Source organism: Pagrus pagrus, assembly GCF_965226575.1.
Source record: "Pagrus pagrus genome assembly, chromosome: 5".
Taxonomy (NCBI): Eukaryota; Metazoa; Chordata; class Actinopteri; order Spariformes; family Sparidae; genus Pagrus; species Pagrus pagrus.
In genome coordinates this window covers 23760656-23774805 of record NC_140189.1, presented here as the reverse complement: position 1 = coordinate 23774805, position 14150 = coordinate 23760656, and positions in this window count along the sequence as shown.

Here is a 14150-nt window from a genome sequence, read left to right as displayed (position 1 = left end):
TTTGTTTATTTATTGGGCTAAAAATACTGGAATCAGTCTGTAAAATTCCCATTGTACAATCCAAACTCTCTCCAGGTTCCTCAAACTGTCAGAAGAATTACAGAGGACATGATGCAGAGTCCTGACTGGTAGCTACAGCCTTGGTCTCGGGACAATTCAAGAAGGCAATTACAGCAGAAGTTACTTCTTGATGTACTATTTATTATGGTCAAAGCATGACATTTCCATTGTCTTCAGAATCAGTTCACCTGCTCATCAACCAGATTTCAAATTTGACTGCCAGAGTTTCTCTTCCAAGTCAGCGGGGTTCAGCCATCCTTTTAGCCTGTGAGCATTACAACAATGTGGCTTCCTAACCGCTGAGTGGGCAATTTTCATGGCAGAGAAAGGTCAGCTGTCCAATTAGTGTGACTGGTGGTTTAGAAGTCTTTCTGAAAGAAAGGAAGAAAAATAAAACTCCAGCAAGGTGTTTCAGTAATCCAACTATCCTCTGTTGTTGAGGTTGATGATGCACATGCAAATCACTGGGTTAGATGCTGGGTGAGCCATGTGTAAGCCCGAGATTGCAGTGTGAGTAAAGTCTAAGTATAGTGTGGTTCTTATTACGGGTTATAGATCATACCGGCAACACAGCAATGAACTGCCGAGCCAGGTTAGTCACATTTAGTTAAATATATTAGGCTGCCCTTTTTCTCATAAAATATGTTTTCCTTAATAACATTTTAAACTTTAACATTTAACCAAAGTTAAAGTTTAGAGATATAAATACAATATAACTGGTGATAAACGAAAAACATTTTTAACTTATATAAAATCTATAATAAAATCTGATATAACCAAATATATTTTAATTAAAAGGTTTCTGTTCAATCCTAATTCTACATTTATGCTAATTCATGCTATACATGTGTTGTGACCATTGTTCTCCCGACTGTCTTTGGACACCTGATTAGGAAAAAGCCTGAAGCCAAGATGGATAACAGTTTAATAACACTGTAAGAAGGACTTTTCACACTGCATATTCTTAGCCTGGGAGTAATTTAGCCCCTTTTCACATCCAGATTGTTAACCCAGGGTTAACCTAATCCCATGGCTATACGATTCACACTGCACTCCTACAAGCCCTGGGTTAAGCACACAAGTGCAGATTGTTGTGTTACGTCTCTGTTTACTTTAGCCCCATTTTACACTAGCACCTCGTAGCCCAGCATTTAGTTGATTTTCTGGGGATAACCCCACAAAGTGTCCTCTGGAGCAGGGCCAGCAAGACCCAAGCTAAAGTCGAGGTTAACCCACTATTTTGGAAAGTTCAGCTCCCTTGGCCTGGGCTAACAGCTCCCCTGACCTGGGGCTAACCACACGTTTGGTCTGGGGCTAACCACACGTTTGGTCTAGGGCTAACCACACGTTTGGTCTTGGGCTAACAGTTCCCTTGGTCTGGGCTAACAGTTCCCTTGGTCTGGGCTAACAGTTCCCTTGGTCTGGGGCTAACAGTTCCCTTGGTCTGGGCTAACAGCTCCCTTGGTCTGGGCTAACAGTTCCCTTGGTCTGGGGCTAACAGTTCCCTTGGTCTGGGCTAACAGCTCCCTTGGTCTGGGGCTAACAGTTCCCTTGGTCTGGGCTAACAGCTCCCTTGGTCTGGGGCTAACAGCTCCCTTGGCCTGGGGCTAAGTGCAGTGTGAAAAGTACTAGAGAGTGAAATTGCGCGAACACTCTGAACATCACAAGCTTGTATTGTACCTTTTTATGTGCTTGAAAGAACTTTTAACACACATTTCTTACTTTGCATGAACATGTTGGGCTTGAGGTCTGATGTGTCATGTTTCCTGAAATGTTTTAATTTCCACTTTTACTATCTTTGTAAGTAAATAAGTTAAAGGTATATTTACAGAAAATATTCACCAGAAGGCATGACAGTGATAGCCTAAATCAAGAGGAAAAATATATATGAGAACAAGACAGTAAGTCTTGACATATTAACCTCCTCTTGGGAAGATCTGCACAGATGTATCCTGCATGGAGCAGCTGTGAAAGACTACTACAGCCTATACAGATGGAGGCCACTAGATGGCACCATTGGTTAAAGGACAAATGAAGCGCCTCCACAGTATCTCACTTATTAGTTGACGAAGGAGCATCAAACCCCTGGAGCTTCTGTTATAGCTCAATGGGACTCTCAGCACTCACATCTTGTTGTGTGTTTATTGAACTAATTGTGCTGTGCAGTTTGTTAGACTTAAGCAGGTTGCCATATGCTGGATATTAGTTAGTGCCTTGTGAATTGTGATTGTTTCTTTCAGAACAAACATCTGCTTGTGCATGAAACAACAATTCCAAGGATTAGCCCTGTTGTATTACCAATCTCTGGTGAAATGGGGGAGTGGGTGGAGGCCGGTGGAGCCTTCTGTCTGGATCTGGTGCTCACATGATGGCTACATCATGGAGAAAAAGTGATATAGCAGTTTGTGCAATTGACTGCCTCGAAAATTGTCCAGCGCTGATATCAGCGCCAATTCATCACCATCTGTCGACCATCAGAGCTGTAATGATCTGTCGCTTAGAAATAGATGGCGCCTGCTGTGCTGTGGATGGGAGCTGTGCAAACCACGGCCACTATTCCTCATTTTACCTGGTAGTCACACATGAGCATTTAGATGAGCAGAGAAGGCTGCTGGATCCTCAGCCGTTGTAGCTAAATAAGAGACTGTATTTCTTATTATGGCAGTTAGGAATAAAATGATTATTTACAGTAAATATATCAGGGGTTTCAACTCATTTTTCTGAGCTTTGAGAGAGCTTCAAAAAGGTACCGTAACAACAATATTTCAAGTGTTTTTAATAGTCTAATTAAGAACAAGGCAGATAAGGAGCAAAATAACGCAGATCATGATTGTCTTGTTATAAAACATTTTCTCATGATCACAATTAAGTTATCTCAGTCTTTGACTAGCATTTTTAATTGTTTCTTTGTATATACTGTATGTGCAGTTTGCACTCATATCTACAAGAATGTTTATTATGTGTATTCGTATATTGTTTTTTCTTTTTACTGTTAGATGGACTTTATTTGAACATCCTCAGATCTTTTGTGAAACTGGCAATTGACAACTTTTTTTTGCTTTAACTTCAATCACTCAGAAGTAAATACTGATTGTACAGTGTAATGTAGAGAAATGACACCATCTGCTTATAGATTGGCTCCGTATGACCCTCGCTTTTCACTACGCTATCCGGCCTGCCACCAGGCTGGATTCTTCCTGCAAAAATGAAGGTTAAATTGCAGCAAAAAGAAAGTGTGTCTGCCATTGTACCAACAAAACAGGAAGAAGCATTGTTTCCCCTGGTCGCTATCCCCAGGTAACTGGAATAACTGTGGAAACTCTTCACTGCAGAAGACAAAGAACCCCGGATGGAGTTGAAGAGACAGCGAATGATTGCAAAGTTTGCAAAAAGTTTGCAACTCGAGTTGTGGCATGTCTTCTGCTTTTTAATTGATGCCTTTACCATTGTCAGTTTTTTGCACCTTTGTTAGACCAATTATACAATTTATTTTAACTGTGTTTCATTGTTCTTGAGACTTCTGTCTCAATGGTTCTCTAAAGGATACTGAATCCTCTGAATTTAACGCTTTACAGAACGAGTTGGGTGAGTTATAGCACTTCAGTCACGCTTCACTTACGCCCTCACATATAGCCACCTCAATAAATGTGTAGCCCATATCGCTGCCCTTTCCAGAATGTCACACTGTGCTCTGTATTAGATCAGTGGAGACCTTTCATGCCCTGTGCAGGTAATGATGGCATAGTGACTAATAGTGTGTGTTGTCATAGTGACCAGGCCATAGGAAGGAAGTGTTTGTGTGTGTGTGTGTGTGTGTGTGTGTGTGTGTGTGTGTGTGTGTGTGCGTGCGTAGATATGCATGTGGGAGAGTTATGAAGAGCGTGACCCAAAACAGATGCCACCAGGTTCACAGGGCTCTATTTTCCCATCTGTGGCCATCTGCTTAAGTGGAGTTAAGGGGAGAGAGAGAAGAGTGAAGGTGGACGGAGGGACTCTCAGGGGTATTCAAGGACACAGTCTTGCCTGTCATCACTAAGACATGTGAGTAGGGTAAAAAAGACAGAGGGAGTGAGGATGCATCCAATCAGACACTTGCAGAAAGAGGCGAGTCGTTACATAATCAGAGGTTGTGAAACCGACATCCCGGACTTGGAGAAGTTAGTCAGAAGGGAAAGAGACTTAAACATGAAACAAATCAAAGCTCTGCCATACCTGTTTCCCTGACAGACCTTGCTCTGATGCTTCAACACATATGAGGAAACCTTTGAACTCCTCAGAGGGAACTAGGCAGCATGTCCTCTCTGCTGACTGGCTAATCTGTGACTCAGTATGTGTCTGTCTCTCAGGCTCTCTTTCTCCGTCCTCCCATGTGAAAAAGAGGATCATAATCATCAGCACTTCAATAGCTTGCTTATGACTTAAACCAATCTTCTTAGGACGCGCAGTATGGGTATAAGAATGTACAACTCTTAGCGTCTGCCAGCCATCTGCTGCACTGCTGTGAGTCTTTCGGTTCTGGGACATGTGCAAAGATTTGGGATTGCAGCAGCATGAATGTTTGGGTGCGAGTATGTTTTCTTGACATTCTTGTCACACCCCAGGCTTTATACTGCGCTTCAAAGAGGCAGAGGGAGATTTATGGATCTGTGTCCTACTATTAAGTAGACTAATCAGGAATGGAGAGTCGAGGTTGTCATAAATATAAATGAGGTCTTTTGAGGCATAGGGCGAGACATGCTGCGTGTCCACACAGTGTAGGCTATTAAGAGTTTATCAGCACAGTGGATTAAGACCAATAACCTCAATTTAGAGGCCAGGACACACAGTCAGTCTTAATGATGCATTGGAAAGGAGTTAAACCCAAAGGTAATATGGACCAGCTGGCCTGCCTACACCACTCACTGACCCAGGGCTTAATCCAATTGTCTTTCACGCCTCAGGGAGCCAAGAGTTTAGTGAATTTTGCAGTTTAAACTGGAACTAGACAACTCTTTTGCTTTAACTTATCAATTTGAAGTGAATCCTATTATTGCACAGTGTGATGGCTGTAAAATAATGACACCATCCGCTAGATTGGTTCCCTATAAACCTTTTAAACGAAGGACAAATTATGGCAAAAAGGAAGTGCATTAATCCAAAACTGGAAGAGGCATTGTTTTCCCTGGTTGCTATCTCCAAGTAACTGGAACAACGTGAATAACTGTGGAAACTCTATACTGCAGAAGAAAAAGAACCCCGCAGGTGGAGGAGGTGGAGGAGGCAAAGAAGGCGAAGAGGGAGAGTGATAGAAACTGAGGTCAAACAGGAGTGAATGGACGGGTATTCACGAGATGAATAGTGCCAGTGTTGTGTCAAAGTCTGTTCGCCTGTTGATATGTTTCCCCTTACCACAGGGACTTAAGACTGTTCAAAACTGGTATTCTTTCTTCTTGATCAGTAACAAAACTTGCCCACTTATTAATACAACTGGGTGTTTTACTCTGCCTTCTCATAGCACTGAGGTCAGGACTTCTAGGTCAAATTGGGATTCTTATGGTTGTTTTCTGCTTTGGACAATAGCCAGGCTGTTAGCGTAAGCCAAGTTGCTAACTCTGACTTTGCGGTGCCAACAGTGATACCACAGGGAAATGCTAGTAGGAGTTGTCTCTTTCAGCTTTAAGTTAGATTTGTTTGTTTTGTCTTATTTTCTGTTACTGCAATGCAGACTAATACATAAGCAAACAACGAGCTAACTGCCAATGTTAGCCCGGAGCAAAGTTGTCAACGCATCCAGCTGATAAAGCCTGGTGGCATACCTATTGCTCCCCGAGGAGAGTTTACCGGATGCTCCCATCATTCTTACAGCTTTACAGCTTGATGGTGTATCAATGTATACTGGAGAAACAAAAGGAATGTACACATAGGCACATGCGGTAATACACATATTTGTGTATGCAAAAATGCACCGAATGCAGCTGTTGTGGAACATCTGTTCAATCAACGCCTGCCACATGCATAAACACAGCAGTTCTTCATTCGATGCTCATTTGGCTCTCAGTGTAATTAAAAAAGAGAATCATTAGTGTGCTGCTGTATTCAGATGAATCTATACAACCTATATCTATACCAGTGCAGAAACATTTACTGTGGTGGCGCCAGCGATGCTGAGGTCTTGGTTGTCACTCCCCAGGAAAATCAAGTTTTCATACCAGTGAGTCCAGTACATGCAGTAATCCATGGCATCACTCAGGCAGCACAGCTTTAAACCAGTCTGAAATCATTATATCGGAGCCACCACCATGACAACCTCACAGATAGACTGATGGAGAAAGGAAGATGGGAAAAGGGGGGATGAAACAGGGGAGAAAGATGGTGGAAAATGGATTTTCTTCGAGCTGCATTAATCAAATTGACCACAGAAAGGGCATTATCAGTACAATGGATTTAATATAGCGTATTAAATGAAGACAAAGGCGTGGCTGCTGAGGCGAGCTTACTTTGAGGGATGATGATGGGAATGATCAAAAGTCGATCTCAGAGTAAAAGTATTTTTGAAAAAAAAAAAAAAAACTCTCTTTAATGCATTACTCACATTCACTCTAGCATGAATGAATAATCACATCATTTAAAAAAAAAACTCTTTGTAAACTTCAGTCATGTTTCTGGAAGCAAATCAATGCATGCACCCACCCTGTGAGTGTACAGTAAGTCTGCTCTGGTGCATGTAAATGTGTCAGTTGTGTGCGTGTCTGCTGCTAGCACATGTAGACTGCTGTCACTGAAATGAGGACACTGAACAGACTGCATGGAGCAGGGTGACTTAAATGTATTCAGACAAACATAGTGGAACTATCAGGAAAACCAAAGCCTTGCTCATAATATCAGCATTTCATACACATTTCAAAATAGTTCAAAATTAGACCAAGTAAATGTTTCATTATTTATAACTTAACTTATTTTTTATTTTATTGATAAAACATTTGTTGTGTGCCTGTAGTCACAGTCAGCCTCCCTTAAGTCTGACCGTGAAGCTGCGATGAGACAAAATGGACCAAAAGAGCGATAATCGAGGTTGTGTTCATTTGCTGTATTTGTCTCTTAAATGATTAAATCAATATCTCACATTCAAAAATACAAAAGGGAAATCGATGGCATTGACCGGGTAGAAGAGGAGCGCTTTGTAATAGATGTCAGTGAGTCCTGGTCAGAGGTAAAGACGAGAGAGAGAAGCTCCACAGGAATGATACGGTGGATGGAAAGTGGGCAGTGTTGTTTCATTTTTCTTTAAACCAGCTTTATGACTTTCATTTGAAGGTCATATTCTGCTGGACTGGCAGGAGAAGCAACCCTGCTGACTGAGAATAAGAATTCTTTATATTCTTAAAAACATGGTTTACCATCACGAATACCTATACTGTGCCATTAATCAATTAATCTATGACAGGCACAACTGTTAATTTTTGTCGCAGGCTACTCTTCTAATTTGACTAAACAAGCAGTATTTTCTTGCTTGAGTGGGGACTGTATTTATATAAGGCTTTTATGCAAAGCACATTTTACAATTTGCCTCTCATTCAACCGTTCACACACTCACACACTGATGGCAGCGCAGATCCTAACCATTTACAGCAATTTTGGGTTCAGTGCCTTGCTCAGGGACACTCAAGGACAGAAACCAGGGACTGAAGCCTGCAATTAGTGGATGGCTTGAGTAATTAGACTCAATATTTCAGTACTTTTTGAGCCGGCGTTAATATTTATGAGCGACTGATTCAAATGTATTTGCTAAGCAGACACTGCCATCACAGTGAACTTAACAACAAACAAATTGCTCAAGATGCCGCTTTTGATTCTTTACTGAAAGGAAGAACCATGGCCTGTAAGATAATTGTTTATCAGAGTGGAATAAATTAAACATCAACTCAGAGAAAGAGAATCATAGGCAACATGTATTAGACTTGTTCAAACAATCTTTGTTGCTCTTTAAGATTCCTGTCTGACACTTTGATGCCTAATGCTTTTGTACCTGCTTCTGTTAATTCTGTTTTGGTTTGTGTAAAAAAATGTTTTCAAGGTTTTAAAAGTGGTTAATTAGGTGGTTTATTGAGTTTTAATTGGGGAAAAAGCTTGCAGAATATTGAGTTTTTTATTTGGTGTTTCACTGTGAAGGCTAGGTTATATACTGATTAACAACCTAGCTAATCCTGGACTGGTTGCAATACATAAATGGGGTTAAGCAGGGTCTCTTCCTCTCCCGCTCTCCACTCTGGCTGGTTCGCTGGTGTCTTGCAGACAATGGACTGAATGCCAAAAACAATTGATTGTTTCTCTAGATTCTTTACACGGAAGTATTGGACACACTGGGCTCTCAGACAAACCTGTTGCACCACTTGTCCATACACTGTATCGAAATTCAGCTAAGCTAATCTCCCATAGGCTACAATAGGGTGAATATTTTTTCTAAGATAGCAATATTGCACTTCCCTACATGTTATATAATCAGCATTTTGATATTTTTGTCAAGGCATCCGGCCTTTGTTTGGAGAAAAAGAAGGCCTGATCACCATGAAGACAAATTATTATCCTTATGTGTTGTGCAAGATATACGTACAACTTGACCTGATCATTTCAATGATAGTGACAGTGAAAAAATGCATCTTAAATCTTTCTGTTTCTTGGACTCTCTCCATCATTCATCATCTGAGATCCCCAATATGAAAAAATAACAAACCCCTCTGAGCCTGCGAGTGTGACAGTGATGCATCAACACTGTACTCTCGTAAAAGGAGCCCAGTGGTGAAATACAAAAGAAAGTGAATGTCTGACGGAGAGACAGAAAACATAAACCAGGATCTGGCCTTCCTGGAAGAAACATACAATATTATGAGAGTATGTACAGTAAGCCAACATTTCTGGCCTCTCAAACTGAGACCAGATGATCTGATCACGTCACATAGACACAGAGAGGAACGAGATGACAGAATGAGGGTACAGAATGGACAGAAGAGGAAAAAGTGACAAAGAGGAAGTAGATGTCCCATCACATTTCGGTTTTCAGCCGGATTGAGCAGTTGAACGAAACTGCTCTGCAATTATTAAGCATCGTTAAGTCTGTGGACCCATTGAAATGACTTCAAATCTGTGCTGAGAGAACATGGCTCCCTGCATGGTTGACTTATAGCAGAGTAGATGGGGCCAAGTTACCAAACATATCCATTTTCCACCTTCTCTCTCTGAGTCTTCTTCATCTCCAATGGCTCCACTGGGATGGATCCAGTTCCTTTCCTGTTTGTGTTTGCCTCGGTCCTTCTGTGATGACTCTCTGACTTCTCTTGGTCACCAAAGACAATGACATCACACCCTCTGTAAAAATCCCCTGACGTATCCTGCACAAATAAAGGAAGACAATAGCACATGAACTTACAGAGGGGCTGGCAGACTGTCTTTGATTGTTTGGCGTTTCTTATGTTATAGCCCATCATCTCCTCAGGGGAAATAACTCAGATGTAAAAAGAATACCAAACAAACACTCACAGACGTGCAGAGGTAGAGAAAAGAACAGGAGCACCTGAGAATGAAATACAACATAAAAGAACCACAAACTATAGTCGGAAAACACCAATCTCTCTGACACAACAGCAACAAGAAAATCAATATTATAATGCTTCGAGGCAATTATGTATTCAATTACATTAAACTGTTTTGTTTACCCCAGAGTTAGGATTCACATCTTTTCTATTAATAAAAGATTAAAGAGACTTTAAGGCCTGAATTGGAAGTGGAAATTAGCATATCTCAATACATTACATTCATTGAAGAGTGGATAGAAAGGGTTTAATTTCTATCTTTATTCATTCAACACAGAATCAAATGGCGCTCTGTAATGTGAATGTGTTAATAATAAAGCCATTCTCACACAAGATCTGCACCCTAAACTGCAGGAAAATGCAATTTAAGCTCATGGTTTTGGTTCAGTTTCTTGTTCTTCTTCCCCACATTTTAAAACCCACCAGCTCACGCAAGCAGATTAAACGCTAGACAAACAGCACGGCATTGTAGAGAGGCAAAGTAAATGGATGACTGGCAGAGAAATGTTCATATATTAAATGTAAAATATGTGAGATGTTGAACATTAACATAGCAGCAAACAACTATTTTCTATGTAAAGATACGGCGGAGACAGAACAAACAGAGTCTTGAGGACCCTCTCATTGTAACAAAATGCTAAAGGGACCTTTAAATACTCAGTGTGCCTCTAAAAGACAGTACATGTGAAACTTGGATGATCACCATGTTTTAGTATAATGTTTAAAGAGAGGCTCAGCAGGCCATCTCCAGCAGTCCAGATTACACAGGCAGAAAGATGACAGTCTCTCAGCACTCTACCTGGATCAAAGAGCTGTCGCTGAGAAGTCATGTTTAGCAAAGACAGGAGAATTCACAGGTTCCCACAGTGGATGGATGGTGGTATATTTGTTTGGAATGCATAGAAAAAGGATGGATAGTGTTCATTTTTATTTGTTTTTGATTATTGGTGAAGAGTTAGGCATTATTACAAATTTAAATAATATACAAGTGGCACATAATTTGACTAAAAAGCAACCAATAAAAGACAAAAACCGTCTTAGCATATTTGAACAAACCTGTGAGTTTAAGAATCTCAACTCAAGTCCTTCACACGCCCACACTGCCCACTTGAAAGCAACCAGTCTCTCTATAATAACTCACACACACAAAGGCCATTTCTCAAGCTCTGTACTGTTGTGAAGAAGGACTAGTAGATGTAATAGATACCTGTCAGTAATACATGACTGGCCAATGGAAGCTGTGTCAATGCCCCATTCTCCCATCCCATTTCCTGTCAATCTCAAACTGTCAAATAAAGCCATTAGAAGGCAGCAAAAATACAAAAAGAAAGAAATTAGAACATTTATGGTTTGATTAGCAACCAAGGGGGGCATGTTATGTCCTTGCACATGGGAGAGTGACTGACAGCTGTGAACTGGCCTGAGGGCCTCTTCCTTTGATTCAGGGTCATATTTTTCTTACTCTGGCAATCATACAAACACAGAATGAGTTCTACATAACTGCTTTCTTAACAAAGGCATAAAAGATGCCGTGAGTCACATTTTTTATCATTGCCTGCCTCACTCCCTTTCGTCATTTCGTCAAAACATTGTGATAAAAACAGCCTCTTCAAATTTCGTCAACAAAAAGCTGTTCATGCCAATCAAATATTTTCTTCCTCCCATCACTCTCTCCGTATCAGACATTCTCCCTGTATCAGACAGTAATGTTTCAGCATTTTGTCTCCTATCTTTTGGGGATTAGGATGGTGGAAGGTTGTGGAAATGAGTGCAAATTGCAAACTTCACTGTTCAATACACATTCACTGCTGCAGCTTTCATTTCCCCCCTCTGAACTGCTTGCATCTTCTCAACACCCCAACTTTACGCCCTCCGTCAGACTTCATCAGACTTAGGGAAAACTGTCTCCCTCACTGACATCTTGCCAGTCTAAAATGATATAAAACTATAACATACACTTGCAGTGCAGAAACAGATATTACTTTGGCCTCAGGGATACTGGTCTAAAATAATCAGACAGAATGTTTTCGGGTCAGTATTAGTGGTCCATCTGACCTGTGGTGTGCCCCAAGGCGTTGTCCTTGGCCCCTTGTTGTTCTGTGTAAACTGTATATGCATCTGCCATTGGGACATATCACATTTAAACAAAAGATTCAGTACCATTGTTATGTGGCCAAAAGGTAAATTTATGTCCCATTAAAATTGAAAAACAGCGAGGACGGGATTTCTTTTTTATCTTTTATTACTTATCACATAGCTAGATGTCTCAAAAACTTTTTCAGCTAAACGGGGAAACAATTTGGTATATTTTTTTTTGGTTCTCCAAAGTCTATCCCAATTTTACAAAAAACATCTTGACTCCATGTCTACAAATGTCAATCCTGCAGCCAGAAACCTGTGTGTAATATTTGACAGTGACCTTTCATTTGAGAAACAGGTTACCAAAGTTGTTCAATCATCAGAAAATATCTGTTTTTTTTTTTGTCTTGACCTGATCTTGAAAAGTTCATGCATGCTTTTATATAATCTCAGCTTGAATCAAGGGTTAAGCCAAAAACGACCTCAAGGCTTCAGCTTGTAAAAACGATAAACACCAAAAGACAAGATCATATCAGTTCAGTTTAGCCTCTCTTCACTGGTTACTAATACATTTTAGAATGGATTCTAAGATTTTACTGATTATCTTTAAAGCATTTAATGGTTTAGCTTCCAGTTACAGTATATTGCTGAAATGTTGCTGCCCTGTGCATACTTGTCTTATCTTATCTTTTTAATACAGCTTTTCATTAATACTAGCACACTGTCTTATTTAATGTCATATTTTTCATTGTTATTATTCTTTTTATCTTATATTATTCTTGAGTATTATTTTTTATCTTTATTTTTTATTTATTTTAATCATCTGATTTTATTTGCCTCATTGCAGCCCTGAAATGTTTTAATTCTGGTTAAATCCTGGTTGTGTTGAAGAATGCTATAAAAACAAAGTTCACTCATTCTTCATCTTCTTGTTATTCTTCTGTTGGTGTCTAGTGGATTTTACAAATCAACATGTAGTCCTCACAAAACAGTTAACCCTAACCCTAACCCAGAACTAAATGGTGAAAGCTCAATTTTTGACAGCAACTGGAGGGGCTCTGCGCTAGGAAAATGACATTTTCAGCAAACTAAATTGTTTTTGAGCTGTATCCATTTGGTATTTTGGTGAGTTAGATTGTTCGGAACAGCACGTCAGAGTCATGAAATGTAAGCCACCAACAATCAGGCTGCGATTTTGGTGACACAGATTGCCAAAATTGCTGTAGACCTGCTCAAAGACACCTGGTGTCAGACGCAATTTTTGGTTAACTGCCAACAGTTTTGTGCTGTTTCCATGGAATCCAAATAATTATGCCACTGTTTAAAAGTACGTCACATGATCACAGGGTAGGACACTGTCCTTGTATGGTGCATTGCCTGAGGGACAAACATTGTACTTTAAAAGGTCCACACTGTTTTTATTGCACCACAGGCCCTTTATCACAAAACTATCAAGTCAGTCGCCACCATGTAGACACCTATTGTGTGTTTTATCTGTGTCTTGTGGCATGCACCAATGATGAACCATTATAGAGGTCAGAGTGCTCAATGTAACATGTTCCTTTTTCATTGACAGTGCTCAAATTTGAAGTAGGAATGAATAGTTTGAAGTTTGAAGTTTTATTACACAGCGAGACCGATTTTAATATCTCCTAATTACAGCTGAAATGAGCAAGTGCATTTTTGCATGTGGTTTCTCAACAGATTAAAAAGCATTCAAGAACAAAAAGACACACAAATCTCTCTTAGTCATGCCATCACACACAAACACGCACATGCACGCGCGCATGCACGCACGCACGCACACACACACACACACACACACACACACACACACACACACACACACACACACACAGTTGTATTTCACCCCACTTGCCTCTGATTGCACATTGCACATTCATATGAAATGTTTCCAAATTAAAAAAACACATCTCTGTCAAGTGATTTTTTTAGCCCTGCTCTCTTTCTAAAGACAAACATTTTTCACTACCACACTTTGCATCAAGTATAAACAATATATACAAAAAAGATGAACAGTAGATGGCAGTAATGCAAAATAAGTTGCATGCAGTCATTATAGTAAATAACTCAAGAAGTAAAAAAAACAAGAAACAAAAAAACAAAAGGACTCCCACACCCTTGCCACATTTGGAGGATGTGACAACCCAATTCATGGTCTGGTTATTTAACCTCCACATCTCATAGATTTTATTGTTGGCCACTCAAAATTGAGAATGGCTCCCAAATGAGGAGAAGGGTTAAGTAGGAGGAAAAAGTACAACACACTATAGTCAGTCCAGTCACAGCTGTTGGAGGATTTCAGGCTTCGAGGTCACACACACACACACACACACACACACACACACACACACACACACAGGATGGGAGACATTATCTGTAAAAAATAATACACAAAGAAACAAACCGAGTCACAAAAAAGAA